The sequence below is a fragment of the Gekko japonicus genome, unplaced genomic scaffold (genome assembly GCF_001447785.1).
Source record: "Gekko japonicus isolate JY-2015 unplaced genomic scaffold, Gekko_japonicus_V1.1 scaffold145, whole genome shotgun sequence".
NCBI lineage: Eukaryota > Metazoa > Chordata > Lepidosauria > Squamata > Gekkonidae > Gekko > Gekko japonicus.
Window position 1 is genome coordinate 469231 of NW_015173678.1, and position 22686 is coordinate 491916.

Consider the following 22686-nt stretch of genomic DNA (forward strand, 5'->3'; position numbering starts at 1 on the left):
CCCCCCCCCTATGAGGATTGAATTGTCTGGAATAACCTTACCATCAAACTGATGGATCCCATGGATCACTGGCAGGAGTAAAGTTGAGCTCAGTCATGCAAATAAAAGCTGCTTTTGTGCAGCAGAACCACATGCTGACAGCTAAGTTAGGAAGATAAAGACAGGAAGAGCAGGGTCGTTATTCAAAGTCGCTGTGGCTCATTGCTGAAATGATGTTGGGAGAAGGGCACTTTTCGGTCTGAATGTGAGAACTGCTTTGCCCAAATTTACCCTAAACTCAGGGTAAGGAAATTAGAACTGGGAAGACAAGAGAGATAAGGTTAAAAGCTGTCACAGAGCTAGCCAGCTTGGAAGCTGTCATAAAATGGGCTCACACACCTCCCCTTCCCACCCCCCTTGCCTGCTGCCAAAGAGCCAGTGAGCTGCCCTTGTACTCTGTGCCTGTCTTCGAATTCCACCCCTCTGTGTCCAATTTCCAGCTTAATTTGTCCCCCATGGAAACCCTTTTCCTCATAAAGCATTCTCGAGTGTACCTACAGAGCACCAGTTGGCCACTTGATCCTGTGCCTTTGGCAGTCTTAGACAAAAGAGACCCCCATCGTGGTCCGCTTGTTCAGATGTCAGGGATTCCATAGTTCTCTTTGAGGGCTTGAAAATAGAATTTTTAAATTAAATTTGGTAAATAAAACAATTGTAACTTCTTGAATTGTAACTTCTTGAGGCAAGGAAGTTGCAGCCTAGGATCGACGTAACATAAACACCTAGTTTCTTTAAATGAAACTAAGTCCTCAGGGCCAGATGAACTGCATCCAAGGGTACTAAAAGAACTTGCGGATGTAGTTTCTGAGCCTCTGTCCATTGTTTTTTGAGAATTCTTGGAGAACAGGAGAAGTGCCAGAAGATTGGAGGCAGGCAAATGTCCCCATCTTCAAGGGGAAAAGGAGGATCCAGGTAACTACTGACCCGTCACCTTGACATTTATAGCTGGGAAAGTTTTAGAACAAATCATCAAACAGACAGTCCTTGAGCATTTAGAAAGGATAGCTGTGATTACTAAGAGCCAGCATGGGTTTTCAAGAACAAGTCATATCAGACTAAACTTGGGTGTGGCCACATGCGCGAGATAAACCGGGGGGGGGGAGGGAGGCTATTCCCTCCAGAGGAATTTGACCCGCAGTTGTGTGATCACACAGTCCTTTGAAGCTGCGGGGGCAGCCTGCCACTGTGTGATCAGATGCAACCACAGGTGAGTCAGGGTTTTTTGCCATTTGTTTGCTTAAGCGGGGAATTGATGAATCGCATCTCAGCACTGAGGGCTCCCTATGGAGTGTGCGATGATGCACATACTGAGAAGGGGGGGAAACAATAACAGCACGGAGTCGGAGTCGGGATGGCCTGATCAGAACATCCCAATGCCATGAGAGCGTGCTGGAGTGATCAGACAGGGGAAAGTCCATCCACGGCCCATAGCAGCCCGTTTGCTACTGGACTGTCCCTGATGTCTTTTTACTCTGCTTCTGTGGCGGAGCAAAACGGGTTGCCAGCCGGTGTGGGGCGCTTTCCAGATGTTCGTGTCTGATTGCGCCCTTTAAATCCACCCGACATTCACGCCTATGGCGCAGCTAATTGTGCATGTGATTGCGCCCCTTGTCTCCCCCCCCCATCAGAAAGTTACTACCATGCTGGATTGGGGAATGCTGTAGACATAATTTATCTTGATTTCAGGAAGGCTTTTGATAAGGTTCCACATAATATTCTTGTTGGTACATTCAGGGCTCTTTTTGTAGAAAAAAACCAGCAGGAACTCATTAGCATAATAGGCCACACCGAACAGCAGAAACTCATTAGCATATTGGGCCACACCCCTGACAGCACAGCTCATTAGCACATTAGGCCACACCCCCATGTTACCAGAAGTGTGGTCATCCAGCCACACTCACCTTTTGCTTCTTATTCTGTTTACCTTGTTTGTTGTCAAAACCCAGGGCCTTTTTTTGTGGCAGGAACTCCTTTGCATGTTAGGCCACACACCCCTAATGTAGCCAATCCTAATGAGTTTGTGCTGTTGGGTGTGGCCTATTGTGCTAATGAGTTCCTGCTGGGCGTGGCCAACTCAGGAGCCAGCCGTAACTCCGTTCCTGTGCGTTCCTGCCCAAAAATAGCCCTGGGTACATTGGTAAAATGTGGTTTGGATCCTATTAATGTTAAGTGGATCTGTAACCGGTTGTGCTTGTGAATGGTTCCTCATCCTCTTGGAGAGGAGTGACAAGTGGAATGCCTCAAGGATCAGTCCTGGGACCTATTTTGTTCAACATCTTTATAAATGATTTGGATGAAGGAATAGAGAGAAAGAATGCTTACTAAATTTGCAGATGATACTAAATTGGGAGGGGTAGCAAATATGATAGACGACAGAGTCAGGATCCAGGATAATCTTCAGGCTGGAAAACTGGGCTAAAACAAATAAAATTTCAACCGGGATAAATGTAAAGTTCTGCATTTCGTTAGGAAAAATCAAATGCATAATTATAGGATGGGGGAAACTTGTCCAGTTCAGTTAGCCTTTATTGACATAAAAATACCTTAAAAGAGGATTACTATAAAAAAGAAATATACATATAAAACCATATAGAACCATACATATAGAGCTGAGCATTTTACCGACTACATAATATTGCATAAAACACTTTGTTACAAAGTATTATTCATTTGATAATGTTTCCTGGCATAGCTTTATTGCTGATTGTAAAAATATGGCTATGTTCATTGATATTTCCGGAGCAGAGTCATTTAGAAGACAGTGCACTTTTAAAGCATCAGGATGGTTCATCATGTTGGCTAAGTTAAGATTTAAATATCTAGAACGTATATCTACATAAAATTGACAATGCAAACAGATATGCAAAACTGTCTCAATGCATCCAGAGTTGCAATGATAAAGTCTGTCCATATATACTATGTTATTATATCTCCCATGCAAGATTGCTGATGGAATTGCATTGAATCTTGCTAGAGGAAAGGCTCTGTGCTGTTGTGGTGCTTGTATATCAGATAAGTATGGGGCCATTTGGCCTACCGTGAGGGGCATCTGAAAGTTCAGGGGGGAACAGGATTTTTTGGCTAAGCTGTATAGCCGTTGTGTTTCAATATCGAGAACTCTGTGTTTAATCATCTGAAAAGCACCCATAAAAGGGAGCATAAACAGTGAGTCCAGTGGGATACCCATGGCAGTTATTTTGTTCTCAGCGTGTGATAGCCAGTTAGACGTGCTTGAATCTGTGAGCATTTGTTGTTTAAGACTCCCTTAGTCTACATTGTAATGTAAACGCAGCCAATATTTTACTGTAAGGAAAATTTTTACTGTCATAAGCCACACAGAATATTTTACTGTCATAAGCCACACACCAGATTCCATTGAATTTAACCCAGTTTCTAGACATAAGGCTGCATAAGGTACATGATCTTTTGGAGAAATTTAGATTGAACACGTTCAATGGTGCCATTAAGTGCGCTTATCCATATTGGAATATCATACATGAGTTGGGGAATTACTTTGGCCTTGAAGACTTTTAATGCAGCTGGTATGAATTGATTGCCTCTGGTGTAGAAGAATTGGGAAATGGCGGAAGCATTGATGTTGGCCCTATTTATTGCTGAGTTACGTTGCACAGACCAAGATGTGTTATATTGGAAGTGCAAACCTAAGTATCTTAAAAAATTAACTTGTTCAATTGGTTTGCCTCCAATTGTCCATTTGAATAGTTTCCAAGTTTTGGAAAAGGCTAGTATTTTTTATTTTTCATGATTTAGAAGTAATTTATTTGTTATAAAATATGAAAGGCGTCTATTTAGTGAACGCTTTAAACCAACTTTGGAGCAGGACAATACTACCATGTAATTTGTGTATCATAGCAGAGGGACATGGACAGAACCCAGTTTAGGAGCATGGCAATCAACAGCTTCAAGGTAAGGGGAGAGATAATTAAGGAACATGTTGAATAGAAAGGTTGCTAATATACAGCCTTGTTTGACTCTTTCGTTGAACGGGATTTTTGAAGTTAATTTCCCTGACAGTGAACATTTGATTTGCCATTTGGTTGAAGTATATAGCTTTTTCATAAGGTTAAGGAGTCTCTGATCTATGTTTAGTTGTAGTAGTTTGGCCCAAAGGAGTTCCCTGTCGATTGAATTGAATGCCCTTTAAGATCTATGAAGGCAGCGTATAATTTTACATTGCTTCTTTTTACATACTTGTAGATCAGGTACTCTAATACAATGCAATGGTCTAAAGTAGTTTTCCCTTTACAAAATCCTAGCTGTTTCGGGCCTAAGACTCTCCATTCTGTCATCCATATGCTGAGCTTAGATAATAAATGTTTGGCATACAGTTTTCCCATTACGGAGAACAGGCTAATTGGTCTGTAGTTGGAAGGAATTGAGCAGTCACCTTTTTTGTTAATTGGGACCACGGCCGCATTTAGCCATGCATCAGGAATAAGGCCAGATTTATCAATCATTGTAAAAAAAGATACAAGAGGGGCAGCCCACCAGTTTTAGAATTTCAGGTAGAATTATATCAGGACCAGCTGCTTTTCCTGGTTTTAATTGGCCAATCAGTTCTTTTATTTCATCGGGTGTTACAGGAGACCAGTCAGGTTCCATAATACAGACATCATCCTGATGGAATAATATCGAAAAATATTGAAACCACACTTGGGAAGAGATTGCAGACATAGAGGGGGTCTCCACACGACATGCCCCTGAAACTATGGCCAAGAATTTTTTTGTATTATTTAAAGTCGTGGCCTGGTATAATTGTTCCCATTGTATATTAATATATTCAGTCTTCTTTCTCTTCATACTCTGTTGTAGCTGGCTCTTGTCTTGGCAGTAGTATGTGTGAAAAAGATCTAGGGGTCTTAGTAGACCATACACTGAACATGAGTCAGCAGTGCGATGCGGTAGATAAAAAGGCAAATGCGATTTTGGGCTGTATCAACAGAAGTATAGTGTCCAGATCTCACAAAGTGATGGTATCACTTTACTCTGCTCTGGTAACACCTCACCTAGAGGATCATGTTCAGTTTTGGGCACCACAATTTAAGAAGAATATAGACAAGCTGGAATGTGTCCAGAGGAGGGCAATGAAGATGGTGAGGGGTCTGGAGATCAAGTCTTATGAGGAAAGGTTGTAGGAGATGGGTATATTTAGCCTGGAGAGGAGATGACAGAGAGGTGATATGATAACCGTCTTCAAGTGCTTAAAGGGCTGTCATATAGAGGATGGTACGGAGTTGTTTTCTGTTGCCCCAGAAGGTCAGACCAGAACCAATGGGTTGAAATTAAATCAGAAGAGTTTTCGGCTAAACATTAGGAAGAACTTCTTGACAGAGTGGTTCCTCAGTGGAACAGGCTTCCTCAGGAGGTGGTGGCTCTCCTTTGGAGGTTTTTAAACAGAGGCTAGATGTCCATCTGACAGCAATGCTGACTCTGTGAACTTAGGCAGATCGTGACAGGGAGGGCAGGGAGGGTTGCATCAGTGCTTAGTTGTTGCCCTTTCTTACACACCCAGGGAAATACTGATAACCATTTTGGAGTCAGGAAGCAATTTTTCTCCAGGCCAGTTTGGCTGGAGATCCTGGAGGTTTTTTTGTCATCTTCTGGGTATGGAACAGTGGTCACTGGGGGGGGGGGACGTATTTGTGAATTTCCTGTATTGTGCAGGTTGTTGGAGTTCCCTTCCAGCTCTATGATTCTATGAATAGATTTCTGCCAGGCTTCCTTTGTAATTTTTTAAGTGTATTTTCCATGTCGTAATTTTTTAATGTGAGAGTGTAGCCAGGCTAGGTTCCCTGACAACACTGTCCCTGGTAATCTTTGTAGTTACTTAAGCATAGCTGTGTCTTATGAAAGCAGAACAAGTAAAAAGTAACAAAGAAAACTCCCTCATAAATGTCACAATTTGGGGGAAAGGAAACATGGCTTTGATGTACAGCACTTTCTAACAGCAGCCACCTTCCATTCATGATTGATTATGCCCCAGTCCCAACCGTGTTTGATTGCACATATATGGAGTTAGAAAATGTAATTGTCAAGGAGTCCAAGACTGAACACCGTGCATGATCACAGAAATGATCAGACGTTTCTGAATTTAAAAACAAAATGTTTATAAAGGTTTACTTAATTTCTGTCAAATAAAGATTCAGTCTACAAGCACAAACCTTAAATCCAAGAGTCAAAAGCCCGTAACTCAGGCATTCTCTGCTTTGCTAGCAGTTTGCAAATTCAAGCATGACATAGTTCGGGCCTTTAGTCCATCAGAATCCAAGCTCACTTTTTCCTCCATGTTCTTAGCTCAATTATATTGTTTGGTCAAGCAACATCAGGCAATGATGACACTCCGTTAGTATACAGACTTACTGGAATCGTCTAGAAAATTACCTCACCCCTCTTGACCTCCCCCTTCCCATCCTGTAACTGCAGGTTCTCAAGAGAAGCTAATTACTATAATTCCAACTCTGGCCTTGAAGATGATATGGGCTATGTAGGCCAAGAGATCAGTTAGTTAACACCTGCAGAGTGGAAGGAGCCCAGCACCATCCACATTAACCCTTGAGGGGGAAAGCCGGGTCACTTTGCCTCACAGTATATAGCCAACTGTAGTCCAGTGTTAAGAATCAATAGGAAGAATGAGAAAATGAGAAAATGAAGTAAACCTTAACTTATTGGTTCTTTTAAAAAAAAAAACCTTACAAAAACTTGGTTCAATAAAACAATTTTCAAAATAAAAATCACAAAGCAGACTTCACATGGCAGATTACAGCTATAAACCAGCCCTCTCATAATCTTTCTTTCCCATCTTGCTTATACATGCAGGTACATATTGTCTCTGCACTTGCCATGACTTGCCTATTGAAGGCCAGAAGACCAGTGATCTTGTGTTTGACATGTATTCTTTAGTTGTAATATTTGTTGCATCAAAGCCTTCAGCACATTTATTCTTCTGTTAAATAAGTTGCAAACTAAAGGGCAAGAGCATCTGGCCCTTTTCTTGAGGAGTTTCATTTTGTGAAGAAGGTTACCTGTGAAGAAGGTTACATGTGACCTCCTTGACAAAATTCTGAATTTACCAAGACAAAATTCTGAATTTAGCAAGAGAAAACATGGCATGTTGCCAGTGCCTTTTAGATATTTGAACTTCCCTCTTCTCTGACAATTAGTTTAATTAGCATTGACCCCATCAATAATTTCCTCTTTTGGGGTCACCATTTTCAGAGGCTGGGGGGGTGCTAAGAGAAGTATTGTTGGCTGCATAATGTGAATTCACATGTATAGTGAAAATCAGTGAGGGAAATTGCACAGAAAAGGCAATGCATGTCACTGCTACATGATGGCCTCCTCTGACAAAGCTCTCAATAGATCTCCCCCTGTGAAAATCTGGGCTGTTTGCAGATTAATTAGTTTCTGGCAACAGCTTGATTGTTGACCCAGAGTTTGAAGAGTAGAATAACGATCAGATTAGTGTGTTCAGTACAAAAGCACAGTGGGACGCTGAAGTGTGGTTTGCCAAACAGTGCAGGACATGAATGGAGCAAAGCAAATTCTTTTTTGAGACACCGTGGCAAAGGTTAAGTGGGATGTGATTGGGACACAAGGGCTGCAAAGGGGGTGGATTCAGAATTTTAATCTACATAAAGCTGGTGGGTGCTGAGCATTGTATTCCTGAAACTTGGACTAGGCATGTGCACAAACCAGCTCAGGAGCTAAAGTTTGTGACGATCTCTGGCCGCTTCGTCATCCATGAAGCGATGTCTGTGGAGACTCTACCATCACGAATTTTCATGACGTTTTAGTGCAGTTCGTGGTAGCTCATGAGCTTAGACAGACTGGCACCAATCAATTAAACTGTTAACAAAACTGGAAGGCAGCAGTAGGGGGAAATTCTCGAGCCTTGGAAAGACCAATAGGAGCCTTCCAGAGCTTAACAGCCAATAGCAGAATTCCCATTGTGGTCTATGGGCTCAGAAAGCTATATATTGAGTGAGCTCTCCTCCCTCCCCCTCCTTTGTTGGCTGGTGAAGCGAAAGAGAGGCTGATTCATAGCCTTGCTTTTTGTTTGCCTGATTTGCTGTCTGTTGCTGGGGTTTGGTATTAGGGGCAGGCCTGTAGCCAGAAAATTTGCAGTGGAGGGCATGGGGACATGTGCCCACATCACTTCCAATGTCACAAAAAATAAAATAAAAGTTGCAGGGCATGTCAGGGCAAATGAAAGGCTTGGCCATTAGGTGAGGGAAAGAAGAGCTGGAAAAAGGGCAACAAGAAGAGCCTGAGGCCCCCTCCCCCCAAAGCCGCTGGTCTCCTCCTGTCCGGTGCAACTGAAGGGGCAAGAGACTGAATGGCACCTGCAACAGTAGCAGCTCAAATTGACAATGGAAGGGCAAGGATGCCATCCCGGTGCAGAGGAGGCAGGCAGGGGAGCAGGTGAGCTTGGGGCAGTGGAATGGGGCAGCGAAGAGCAGAGGTCATTTCGGGGGGATAACGGGGGATCGTAGTTCCCCCGGGTGAGGTACGGGGGGCGGGGCACATGACGAAGCCCCGCCCCCTGCTTCCGGCCACCCCGCTTCCGGCCCTCATTCAGCCAGGAGGAGGCAGGAGAAGAGGGAGGGTAAATTGCTTCCTCCCTGCCTCTCCCCACCCCTGCCTGCCTGGGGCCAGGGAGGGCCTTCACGGGGCTTCCTTGCACTCCCGCCGGCCTTGCAGGTCCACCGCCGGGGCCCTCATGGGGCTCGGCAGTGGAGCTGCAAGGCCAGCGGTGGCGGCCCGGACCGTTGGGGGCGGGGTGTGTGGCCTTATGACACACTTCTGGTGATGTCAGGGGGTGTGGCATATGCTAATGAGTTATGCTAATGAGTTCCCCTAGCTCTTTTTCTACGAAACGACCCCTGGCGAAGAGGATGAGGTGCAGAGAATGGCCTGCCCTGGCACCTCACTGCGCCCGCACAGCCAGCAGAGTATGGCCCATCTGTGCAGCCAGTCTCCTGGCTCCTCCCTGCTCTGCTTTGGTGAGCCAGAAACTGGCAAAACCCAGCCAAGCTACAAACAGAGAGGCAGCAGCTCATGTGGCTCAGGAGGGATGGGAAGGGGAGAGGGGGGACCGGGAGGGATGGACAGTGAGTGGTAGGGCACATTTGGTAGGGGACATTGCCCTCAAATGCCCCTGTGGCTATGGGTCTAGGGTGCAGTGAATTCTGGGCTCTGACTTCAGCACATGGGGCTTAGCTGTTGTGCTTTCCCTCACCCCCACCTCTCCTGCTAGTTATCTGTTCTGCTCTCTTCTGTGAGAGTTTGGGAGCTTTCTGGAACTAGGGATCTGGTTCTGCTCTTCCTGTGCTCATGCTGAGCACAGGGATTTAGCTATTGGGTGCCTTTCTATCCCCTTCCCACCTCTCCTGCTACTGATCTCCTCTGCTGTCTGCTGGTGGGGTTGAGAGTTTTTGGGAACCAGGAATCTAGTTCTGCTCTTCCTGTGCTCACGCCGAGCACAGGATCTTAGGTATTGGGTGCCATTCTATCCTCCCCTCCTCTGCTCTGGGAATTTTAGCGGTTTCTTGATTCAGGGATCAGATTGACAACTTGTTCCTGCGCTCACGCCAAACACAGGGGCTTAGCTATTGGGTGCCTTTGTATTCCCTCACTCCTACTAGTGATCTTATCTGCTCTCTGCTATTGGAGTTTGGGAGGTTTCTCAAATCAGGGATTGGATTGGCATCTTGTTCCTGCCCTCACACTGAGCACAGGAGCTTAGCTATTAGTGATCTCATCTGCTGTCTGCCATCGGGGTTTGAGAGGTTTCTGGAATCAGGGATTGGATTGCAATCGTGTTCCTGTGCTCATTCTTTCCTTGTCTTCTATAAGAAGGACTTTAGTTAACAATGCTACCTTCCAATTTATTTTTACCAATTAGGGTTGCGAGGTCCCTCCTGGCAACTGGCGGACTTCCCACGAGCAGCAGGGAGACCCAGCCTTCATATAGTGATGTGTCTAAGTCACTGGCCATGTGGCCTGGAAGTGACCTCATCACTTCCGAGATGTGGGGCGTGACACTCTAGTATTTGGGCAAAAACTTCATGGTAAATCTGACTTCTACCATAGAATTTTTGCCCAAATACTAGAGTGATGATGTCACTTTTGGGCCACATGGGTAATGATGCTTGATCTCTCTCTTTTTCTGGGTGAGTTCTCTCCCCCTTCCAGCCAGCTGATTGATGGTGGGGAGGTGGGGCCTTGCAACAGGGAACCCCCGCCTTCACCAGGGGATCTGGCAACCCTATTACCAACCTAGGACAGACAGAGGGTTCCTTTTACATTGAAGCTGCTGACATACCCATTCTAACCACTGTCACCGATGCTATATCATAGGACCTGATAAAGGACTTTAAAAAATAATAATAAAAATATCTTACATACTATTGGTATCTCATACCTGATATCTCTAATCAGCATCCAAAGCTTTTCCCATTGAGGGAACAATTATCGTATGATTCCTAATATATGTAACATATCTACTTATTTTGTTTGACAATTCAGTGCATTCAGACAATAAATATATTTCAGCCTTAAAGGAGTTAAATACCATAGGCACCTGCAGTAACTTTCTTTGATATGCACATTAATTATATTTTATTAATATTATTCCACCTTTGGTCCCATTCTTGTTGTAAAAGGGGATATCCGATATCTTTTTGTTTTTTGGTTTTATATTTTTGGCCGTTCTCCTTTAGTCCATTCAAAGCATATTGATTTTTCTGCTCAGCCCTTACAAATGGACCTCACTTTAAATTGTTTTATTCTGATTTAATAAACCTTTACCTTATAAGCTTTCTACAATAGTTTGTAACTGGAGCACTCATTCTATCAATTACTTCCTTACAGGAAAATATATGATCTCCTCCTACTCAATCCTAGCCAGTGTGGTGTAGTGGTTAGAATTTCAGACTAGGATATGGGAGACAAAAGTTCTAAATACCAACTATGCCATGGAAGCTTTCCCTGGTGACTTTTGGCCAGTCGCACACCCTCATTTAATAAACCTTTACCTTATAAGCTTTCTACAATAGTTTGTAACTGGAGCACTCATTCTATAAATTACTTCCTTACAGGAAAATAAATTACTTCCTTACAGGAAAATATATGATCTCCTCCTACTCAATCCTAGCCAGTGTGGTGTAGTGGTTAGAATTTCAGACTAGGGTATGGGAGACAAAAGTTCTAAATCCCAACTATGCCATGGAAGCTTTCCCTGGTGACTTTTGGCCAGTCGCACACCCACAGCCTAACCTACCGCACAAGGTTGTTCTGCAGATAAAAAGGAGTGCAGGTGAACACCATAAACCACTTTCTGCCATTGAGGAGAAATGAAAAGCAGGATATAAATAAAGTCAAATGAAGATCCTGTTTTTATCAGTCTATTCAGACATCATCATCTCATTGAGTTGCCATGCATGTTTGACTTTTAAGATTCTTGGTTATAAATCATCAAAGCTAACGGGGACGATCAAGGGCTCAATGCCTCTTTAAATATTTCTCAAATTAATCTTTCCCCATTCTGCTCATATAATTTTATTTGGTTTAGTCAAATTTGCTAATTTAGGCTATACAAAGTATATTTTGACAAATGTGGAGGTTTGTTATTCCATATAAATGGATTTATTCATCTTGCCATCGCTTTCTAATCTCACCAATACTAGGGAAATATGGGCATTTTGACCAAAGCTAAAACATGCATAATCACAATAGATGGGGTTGCCAGCCTCCTGAAGGGGTCTGAAGATCTCTTGGAATTGCAACTAATCTCTAGTTTGGAAAGGTGGACTCAACAGTATGATATACCATTTCAGTGTTCCCTCTAAGCTGAGTTAGTGTGAACTAGTTCACAATTTTTTAGCCTCCAGCTCACACATTTTTGTCTTTGCTCAGGAAGGATGGCTCCAGAGCAAACTGATTTATTCAGTAGCCAATATTGCTCACTCACAACTTTAATACCAGTAGCTCACAAAGTAGACTCTACAGCTTAGAGGGATCATTGGTTGCTCCCCTTCCCAAACTCTACATTCTCCAGGCTTCCTGCCTCCAGGAATTTTTCAATCTAGAGTTAGCAACTCTAACCTAAAACTGAGACTTCATCTGCCCTACGCTCTGTTAACAGCCTTCCGCGAATAAAAGAATCCACTCTGACAGGGCTTTTTTTGTAGAAAAAGCCCAGCAGGAACTCATTAGCATAATAGGCCACACCCAATAGCAGAAACTCATTCGCATATTAGGCCACACCCCTGACATCATAGCTCATTAGCCTATTAGGCCACACCCATGCCTTCCCGTGGCTTGCCCGGGCATCCCACGGCTGCAGGGAGCCTGGGCAAGCCAGCCCTTGGACAGGCCGGGGAAGGCACAGGGAGGCATTTAAATGCCTCCCCGATCCTTCCAGGGCGTCTCCTGGCCCGCCCGCCTCAGAGTCACTGGGGGGTGTCACTCTCCAGGCCTTCCCTTTGTAGCCACACACACAGAGGTTTTGGCTGTAGTGGGCGTGGCCAACTCTGAAGCCAGCCGGAACTCCATCCCTGTGCGTTCCTGCCCCAAAATAGCCCTGCACTCTGATAACATTTTCCTGTATCCAAAACTAGTGCAGCTTTCCAGCATAGACCCAACTCTTTAGATAAGTCATCCTTGGTGCCAGCATATTTAGTCCTATTGAGTCTTGCTTAAAACTATTAACTTTATACTCAGCTATAGATCCAGATCCATGTAGAATACTTTTACAGAATAACTGATTGAGTCTGGCAGTCATCAAAAGAATATCATCTGCATACAGACCTAATTTCCGGATTTCATATTGAAGTCCATAAGAGTCAGGCTCAGCACTGGAATGGAGGCAGGAAGAACCTCAGAATAGGACACAGGGTATGTATCTGATACCTCTCTTTCAGATTGGTCTGGCCTTTTCTCCCTGTCCTGTCCAAATGGACCCAGTACAGCTTCAAATGGCTCTGCAGGAGCCAAGGCCCCCGATGACTCATTGGATGAGCTTGTGGATGAGCCATCGATGAGATTGCTCGCTGGCACCCTCTGCACTCCCACTCTAGGCTGGCCCCCTGGTACACCCAAGAGCTGCGGCTCATGAAGCGGGAGCTGAGATGACTAAAGAGACGGTGGTGTCATGCTCGCGATGAGGCTACAAGATCATCTTATAGGATGTTTATGAGATCCTATGAGATGGCAGTCAAGGCCGCTAAGAGAGTTCTATGTGGCTACGATTGCGTCCACGAGCTCACGCCCAGCCCAATTGTTTAGAATGATTCAGTCTTTAACTGCTCTGCCACAGGGCAGGCAAAATGTTAGGGAATTGGACATTGGCTGCAAGGCATTTGCGAGCTATTTCACGGATAAAGTCTTGGCACTCTGCTGTGACCTCCCCGCCACATTTTTTTTTAAGCCCCCGGAGGGGATTTTTTATTATTTTTCAAAACTACAAAAACTACTACAGAAAAACAGGGAAGGGAACTACATATACAGGATAAAGAAAGGATATCCACAACTACATAAAAACCCAAGAGAGGAGATCTTCATTAGCTTAATCACATTAACACTTCCCTACGTTTAGATATAATAATACATGTTCTTTTCTCTGACTTTTACAATTCACTGTCTAGAGACAACACCCCCCAATCTTCTATTTTCATCGTTTTCCAAGGCACAATTCAGAGTCCTTTAGCCGCCACAGTTGATACAGTGAGTGAACTCGAGGCCCCTTGCACGTTTTCGATTCTGGGTTTGGATTGTTTGAGCCCACTCAGCCTGGAGGAAGTCAACAGGTTGCTCGTGTCTGTACGCCCAACCACATGCAGCCTTGATCTGTGCCCTTCCTGGCTCATAAAAGCAGGCCACGAGGGGTTTCAAGGTGCCTTAAGGGAGATTGTCAACAAGTCCCTCTTTGAGGGGCAGTTCCCGGGAGCACTCAAGGAAGCGATGGTCCGTCCTCTCTTGAAAAAACCAACTCTGGATCCGGCCAACATACCTGAGGGTCCAACATACCTGAGGGACCACCTTTCCCCACACATACCCCAGAGAGCAATATGGTCTGGGGCAGAACATAGGCTAGTGATTCCAGGCCCCAAGGAGGCCAGGCTCACCACTACCACTACCAGGGGCAGGGCCTGTTCAGTGGCAGCTCCTACCTGGTGGAATGAGCTCCTCGAGGAGATCAGGGCCCTGCGGGACATTGTACAATTCTGCAGGGCCTGCAAGATGGAGCTCTTCTACCAGGCTTTTAACTAGGAGCCGCCAACCACTACCACCAACTATGTTAGTAACACCGGGGTAGCTGGTCAGCCCTATATGGAGACTGAGCCACAGTATAGTACGAGACAGATACGACTGAACCAGGACCCGTGATCCATCTACGATATACCATCTTTAACTTGACCGGAAGACCGACATTATTCTGAGCACTTTAATTGTATTATATGATTGTTTTATCTAGTTTTTATATGTTTTTATATATCATGGCACACAGTGCCCTTAAGTGTAAGCCATCCTGAGCCCATCCACGGGGAGGGTGGGATTGAAATCCAATAAAATAAATAAATAAATAAATAAATAAATAAATAAATAAGGATTTCCTGGGGGGGAGGTGACCCTGGCCTCCCCCAATGCCCCTTCTTCAGATAAGAAGGGCCTCTGCTGATTGAAGGGAATTTGGGCCAGTGGCCTCTCTGTCTGGGCCCCCCCTACTCCTGTTCTGCCCCCCCTTGAGATTGTAAGAGTCTGCTCTGCCTCCCTGCGGAGACCCCAGCTGCTGGCCTCCTCCTCTGGCCTGTTCCCAGAGTCTGCCAGGCGCTGCTGCAGCTGCTGGGGCCTTTCTGGAGGTGGCCTCAGCCTTGTTCCGTTCCCTACAGCCTCTGGCTGGGCTGCCTAATTCAGGAGTGCCCAAGTGAGGCCACCCTCTGCTGGCTTCTCTTCTGGAGAAGGTGAGTGTTCGGTGGGGCTGCCACTCTAAACACAGAGATTTTTTGAACCTTTTTGACTTCCGTCAGAATTTTGCTTTAGGTGAAATTTTGATGGCAACTGTACATTGAGTAATCTCTTTCTGCCTTGTACCTGAATATCGTCCATTAAATAGAGAAAAGGGAGGAAAGAAAAGCAAGTTTCACCTAGCATGATGCAGTTTAAGCACTCAAAATCCTGAACCATCCTCAGGCTGTTTATTTACTAGCACATGCAATTTCTCTTTTTGGAAAATCCAGTCTATGTAATTTGTGCCAATAGATGTGCCCCTACATTGCAGTAACAGCCGTATTAACTGTACCTTATCATGCAATGCATTATTGCTCTTTAAAGAAGTATAATCTATCATGCATCTTAGTATTTTCCCATATTTCCATGATGTTTTGTGCTTTCATGCCAATAAAGGTTTTGTGTGTGTGTGTATAATCTATCATGGGATAGTTCCTTTTTTGCCTTATCATGCAATACATTGTTGCTCTCTTAACAAGTATAATCCATCATGGGATAGTTTCTTTTCTGACAGGGTATTGAAAACACTCTCTGGGTTATTATTCATGTTGAGCCCAGCCATTTACTCAAAGTTATAAAAAGGTATTAAATTGGATCAAATGAGCAGCATAGTATACTGAGGAAATATGTGGACTAGAAAGGCCTAGAGGCCTTTGGGGTTCTGACACAAATTAACGCTTTTGACCCTACAGAGCTGCTGTCTGACCAGCATAGTAAAATCCAACTCTAGGGTTGCGGTGCTCATATCCGTTTCAAAGCCGAAGAGCCAGCGCTGTCCGAAGACATTTCCGTGGTCATGTGGCCAGCATGACTAAACACCATGGCACATGGAATGCTAGGCAGTTTCATAAATTCAGATAGGTGCTGATAGTCCTAAGAGTAGGATTGGCTGTGTGCTTGATCGGACAAATGCTTTTGGTAACATTAACAACTCTTTTTGTCCCGATGTTAGGGGTGCCGACTCAGGACTGGGAAATTTCTGGAGGTTTGGAGATGGAACTTGGGAAGTGCAGGATTTAGGGGGGAGAGGGGAGAACCTTAATAAGGTATAATTGCCAGAGTATACCCTCCAAAGGAGCCATTTTGTCCAGGAGAACTGATCTCTGTATTCTGGAGATCACTTATAATTTTGAGCAATCCCTAGACCCTACCTAGAGGTTGGCAGCCCTATGACCCAGTTGATAATGGAGAGACTGGCTTTCAGTCAGTCAGTCAGTCAGTCAGTCAGATTTTATTAATGACCCACGGCCAGTATATAAATAAATACTACGACAATCACGCATAAAAAAAACAGTAAAACAATAGGCCCCGGTCACACGCGCAGGAAACTGTGGGGGAGAAGAGTGGCTGTTTGCCCCGGGGCAAACTAACACGCAGTAAAGCGATCATACCTCCTGTGGAGGTTCTGTGGAGGTACCGTGGAGCTTCCGTGGTTACGGAGAGGCGTCGATCACAACACATGCCTGCGCGCAACGAAGAAGCGCGCAGCGCGGCGAACTGGTTTCTTTTTTCGTGTACACTACGAATGCGCATGCTCCGTTGGGTGCGTGTGCGCAACCACGGAGACTTGGGGAAAAAAAAAACCTTCTTCGCAAGGGGACATGGGCGGGCGCCGGATGCCACCGGAAACGCGATCAGACGCCCGCCCTTGCCCCGCAGTTTCCGGAAACTAGTACCTCCGAGGTACTAGTTTTTTGCTGCGCGTTTTCGGGAGGAAGCCTCGGTTGTGCCACAGAAGCGCTACGCTCCCCAGATGTGCTGGTGAGATCGCGCCCGGAAACTCCGCCTGTCTTCCATATCTCTTGCGTGGCTAATGTTGCATGTGACCTCAGCCATTATTAAAATATTCAAAAATTGAATGCACAAATTTAAAACTCTGATAAGATGGTTATGCATATCAAGTTTCCACTATTCCTTTAGAAACATAGATGGAACGTAATTTTATTGCTTGAGCACAAAATTTTGCTATTTTCTTAGTAGTCTCCATGTTCTCATCAGAAAGAAATTTATTAACAATCTCTTCCTCGGAGATTTTGGGACCTTTTGGTAATATCGGCAAAACAAAGGGCAGGCGAATTTCATTGTATATCGAGCAGTGAAGTAAGACGTGTGTTGCTGTATCTATTGCATCAATGTTACAAGGACATACTCTCTCAGCTTGAGGCATTCTATTATATCTACCCTCAACAACTGCTGATGGCAATACTGCTAGCCTGGCAAGAGAAAAGGCTCTTTTTGGGTTAGCATTTTCTAGGCTATATAAGTAAGAGACCAGTTGGAGAAGATAATGTCTTTGAGGGGCAACAATGAAATTTGGTGCTTAGGAAATGTCAGATTGACTTTATATGTCTTCCACTCTCTGCCTGAGGAGCTAGCTAGCTGTATCATAACCCAGATGAAGAATTGAATTAGGGGAAAATCCAACCTGAGCTAATTTTGTATAGACTGCTTTAAAACAGCTTGATTGAAAATCATCCTGCAAAATTAACAAAGCAAGACCACAAAATTTTTTATCTTAAACCAAAGGTTTAATGAAGAAAGAATTATTCTGGCAGTTATTTTCACCATCCCTGTTTCTAATCGAATCATGGAGTTTGAGACAGAGTTTGGGACCCGTAATACTGCCCTTAGAAATTTATATTGAACCCATTCTAATGGCAAAAGGCGAGACTCAGAAGGACCTAAAAAGGTTCCATATAGTAATTGTGGTATAATCTTCAGTTTGAAAAGTTTAAGGGCAGCTTGAACAAAGTTCCCCCCCATAGACCTAAAGAACTTTATTATGCTTAGAGTTGTCTTTTCTCCTTTGTCCGCCACATAATTACTATGGGCCATCCTAGCGCCAGAGGCTTGTACCAACATCTAAAGGAATATCTAAAGGATATCTAAAGGAAGAGACTTGCAACAGGCATTTTCCATTCTTTAACCAGCATCTCGTTATGTTAGGGTACAAAGCAGGGATTATACATGATCTACCTGAGTCTGACATGCTGCCCCTCCCAAGCCATCCCAGTTTTAAGTCATGTCCTTCTAGAGTCAGCATCCTATGATCTTCAAGTAAAACCCATTCTCTCAACCAAACCAAACTTGCTGCCCTATAGTAATTATTCCAGTCTGGTACTCCAAATCCAGCGTTATCTTTCGCATCCTGTAAGGCTTTCAGTTTAATTCTTGGCTTTTTCCCTTGCCATATAAAGTGTTGTGTTAGTTTATTCAATTCATCAAAGAAGCTTTGTTTAATATATTTCTGCAAGGTCTGGAATAACAACATCAGACATGGTAAAATATTCATTTTCAAAATTGCTATTCTACCCATTAGTGATACTTGAAGCTTTGTCCATTTCTCTAGATCTTTTTTAATATCTTGTAGCACTTTATTATAGTTACATCTTTTTAATATCTTGTAGCACTTTATTATAGTTATCACTTATCAGAGAACTACATTTTGCTGTAATATTAATACCCAGATTTTGACTTCCTTTTCCAGTTGAAATTCAGTTAACTCTGCTAATTCACATCTCTGTTTCAGTGTCATATTTTTCGTAATCATTTTCGTCTTCTGATAGTTTATTTTCATTCCCGCCATTTTCCCATATTCGTTAATCTGATTCATCAGTTGTTGTACGGAATCCATTGGGTCTTCTAAATTAAATACCAAGTCATCAGCAAAGGCTTGTAATTTATATTTATTTCCTCTTATTGATGTTCCTTTAATACGGGAATCTTCCCTAATAGTTCTTGTCAGCACTTCCAATGTTAATATAAACAACAGTGGAGATATTAGAGAGCCTTGTCTTGTCCCCTTTTCAATCCATATATTATCTGTCAATTCATTATTTACTACTATTTTTGCTTTCTGCTTTGTATATATAACTTCAATAGCCTTTATAAAATTAGTCCCAAATTTCATTATTTTCATCTGTTGAATAATAAATTACCAGTTGACGTTGTCGAATGCTTTTTCAGTGACCAAAAATATCAATGCCATCTGTTTCTCTGGATGCGCTTCATAGTATTCTAATTATAGGTAGAAAACCTGCTTGGTCCTGATGTATAAAGTCTATTAGAACTTCTTTCAACCTTGCAGCCAAGATAGTTGCAAATATTTAGTAATCACAATTCAGCAAGGAGATAGGTCTATAGTTTTTTATCTCTTTAGGATCTGTGTCTTCTTTATGAATCAATGACATAGTTGCTTCAGTCCAAGATTCGGGTAATTTTGCTTTTTCTATTACAGAAGAAATTACGTTTTTATATGGTAGTAATACATGTTCAAATATTTTATAGTACTCAGCTGGTAGTCCATATGATCCAGATGCTTTATTTATATTTTGTTTCTTAATAGTCTCTGTAATTTCCATCATTGTTATGGGATCATTCAGCATTTCTTTGTTTTCTTCCGAAATTGTGGGTAAATCCTGTTCATCTAAATACTGTTTCTCAGTTTCTTTGGAGATTTCCACTCTTTTATATAATTGTGTGTAAAAAACTTGAATTATTTCCCTTAATCCATTCTTAGAAAATTCTTCTTTTCTCTCTCAATGAGTGGATCATCCTTTTCTCTTTCTCTTTTCTTAACTTGTAAGCCAACCATCTTCCTGGTTTATTGGCATTTTCAAAATAATCCTGTTTAGCAAATTTAATTTTTTTGCCATTTTTTCTGATAAAAGTAGGTTGAGTTGATGTTGTAATATTTTGATTTTCATCTTTAAGTTCTCATTCAAAGGATCAAACAAATTCCTTCTCCTTATTCTGACTAGCATCCAGTATATCTTGAAATATCTTCATTCTTTCTCTTTTCTTTCCTACTGCAAATCTAATTACCAGTACTCTAAAGAAAGCTTTGCTTGTGTCCCATACTATCTTCATGGATGTTTCTCCATTCATATTTTGTTGAAGAAAGGTCTTCATTTCTTTCTTAGACATCTCTAAAAATTGTCCATTTTAAAGTAACTGTATATTTAACCTCCATCTAATTTTTTTATTATCTTTAATCTTCAATAATAGTGGGTTGTGGTCTGCAAAGGTTTGTGGCATAATATCCATGTCTTCAATTTCCAGGAAAAGATTTGGTGTAATCCAACATATATCAATTCTGGACCAAGATTTATGTCTGTCTGAATAAAAAGTATAGTCTTTTCCAGTTGGGTTCCTAGTTCTCAAAACATCAATCAGTTTATATTCTTCAGCCAATTCTAAAAAAGATCTTGGAAGTAAACCTTTGAAAGGTTTAATCTTCTTGATGGTTCTCCTGTCTAGGTCTTGAACAAAAACAGAGTTAAAATCTCCAATTATACAAATATCCATGTAGTCATATTTTGTTATAGTTTCCTTCATTATTTCAAAGAATTTGCCCTGATTCATTCGGTGCATATATCACCACCAATAAGATTTTCTTGTCTCTAATATCTATTTCAAGTAACAGGAGTCTTCCATTTTCTGATGAGACTATCGAAATAGGTTTTAATTTTTCTTTCATATATACAGCTATTCCTTTTTTCTTTACATTGTCTGAAACAGTGAATAACTTACCAAGCTTCTTATTGATCAAATAATGTCCATCTTTTTGTCTAATGTGTGTTTCTTGCAAACATACAATATCTGCATCTATCTTCTTAAGTTGTCTAAATATCTTTTGTCTTTTCTCAAGTGAATTTAGACCATTTACATGTACCGATAATATCTTGGTTGTTGATGGGTCCATTATGATCTATTGTTGTTACTACCATTTCTATATCTTGTTGTCATTCTTTGTGGCCTACCTTCCATAGATGGTTTTTTGGCTGTGCTGGCCTCAAGTTCTTCCTCTGAGGCTGTTGAGTAGGCTGATGTTTCCTCTTCTCTTTCGGTTGTAGTAGCTTTGTTTTTGTTTTCTTTGTTTCTTCCTGTTGTAAAAGTTTTCCATAATGCTCCAAAAATCTTTTGCCTTGAAGATGGAGTCCAATCTAAATTTTTGACCATCAAATGTGGGGGGGAAATCCTTCTGGAATAAGCCATCGAAATGTAATTGAATTTGCTGTCAGTTTGGAGGTCAGAAATACATATTCTTTTCTTCTTTGTCTTATTTTCCAAGGAATTTTATTTCCTTGTCTTGTATTTTAAGAGTATTATTCTGTGCTTCTTTCCACGCACAATCTGACCATCTTCTTAGTAAATTTTACATCTCCAATCTCAGTGTTTAAGTTTTTTTTATTTGATTTGTGACTTGTATTAAGGCTGTCTGCACCTGGTTTAGGCCCGATTGTAGTCTCTCTTGCAGGTCATTCTGCACCTGGCTTAAACTTGCATGAAATTTAGTTTGTATATCATTCTGAGTTTGGCTCAGACTAGTTTGAAAGATAACTTGCATATCATTTTTAAAGCCTTTCAAAGATTCCAGTGTCAGCATATTTCCTAGTAATTTAGTCTGTGTAGTAGGCAAAGATTCTGCAGATGTTGGGGGCATATATTTTTTTTGTCGGCTTACTCATATTCCCGGTTTCTTAATTCTGTTATACACTTAATCCCCCAAGATCTTTACTATTTGCCCCTCCCCTTTATTTTCTATTTTACCAGGTTCAATATTAAAATATCAAGAGCCAATATCAAACCATAAATTAAACTCAATATGATAAATATCTTCCAATCCAATCACCACACAAATTTTCACTTAAATTATTGTGCTAGTTTGTAACACTTTAAATCCAACATTCATCATATAAAAAATTATCTAAGCATCCTTTAATACACACACAAACAAACAAACAAACAAAGAGAGAGAAATGGACAGATTACAGGCCTCTTCAATCATTTCTGTGTCTTTTCAGTAGCCCAGGTACATCATGTTTCTCTTTCAGGTCTCTTTGCAGTTCTTCAGATCACAGCTAAGTACCAGTTCCAGTTTAATTAGTTCCCAATATATTCCAAGCATGGATAAAGGCAAATCCAAAACCAATGGCAGATGGGAAATAATACAGGAAATCCAAACTTCTTTTATATTCCAACCTGGTAAAATCCAAGCAAGGATGACTATAAACAAATAGCCAGTGCTTGTAGGGAAAGTTTCAGAAAAGCTAAAGCTCAGTATAAGCTTAGGCTAGCAAGAGATGCTACACGTAACAAAGGCGGGTTCTTTTGTCATGTTTCGAGTAAGGAAAAAACAAGGAAATGGTCAGCCCATTACAGGGAGAGGAAAATAGAATTTTAACAGGTAATTAAGAGAGGGCAGAACTGTTCAGTTCCTACTTTGCCTCCTCTTCTCTTGCAAGGGAAATGGTGCTCAACCTGGTAAAAAGAGAACATATGATGAGGAAAGGGAGTTGCAGCCAAGGATAAGCATAGGGGTGGTACATAAACATCTAGTTTCTTTAAATGAAAGTAAGTCATCAGGGTCAGACGAACGGTATCCGAGGGTACTGAAGGAACTTGCTGATGTAATTTTGGAGCCTCTGTCCATTATTTATGAGAATTCTTGGAGAACAGGTGAGGTTCCAGAAGATTGAAGGTGGGCAAATGTTGTCCCCATCTTCAAGATGGGGAAAAAGGAGAACCCAGGAAGCTACCAACCTGTCTACTTGATGTCTGTAACTGAAAAGATTTTAAAACAAATCATCAATCAGTCCTTGAGCATTTAGAAAG

General features: G+C 42.2%; 1 protein-coding gene across 1 annotated transcript in view; it reads left to right on the forward strand.

Moving 5' to 3' along the window:
• The window catches only part of SEMA3A (semaphorin 3A), a 397277-nt gene that overhangs the window by 270385 nt on the left and 104206 nt on the right, over window positions 1-22686 (forward strand). The gene's annotated exons all lie outside the window — the stretch shown is intronic.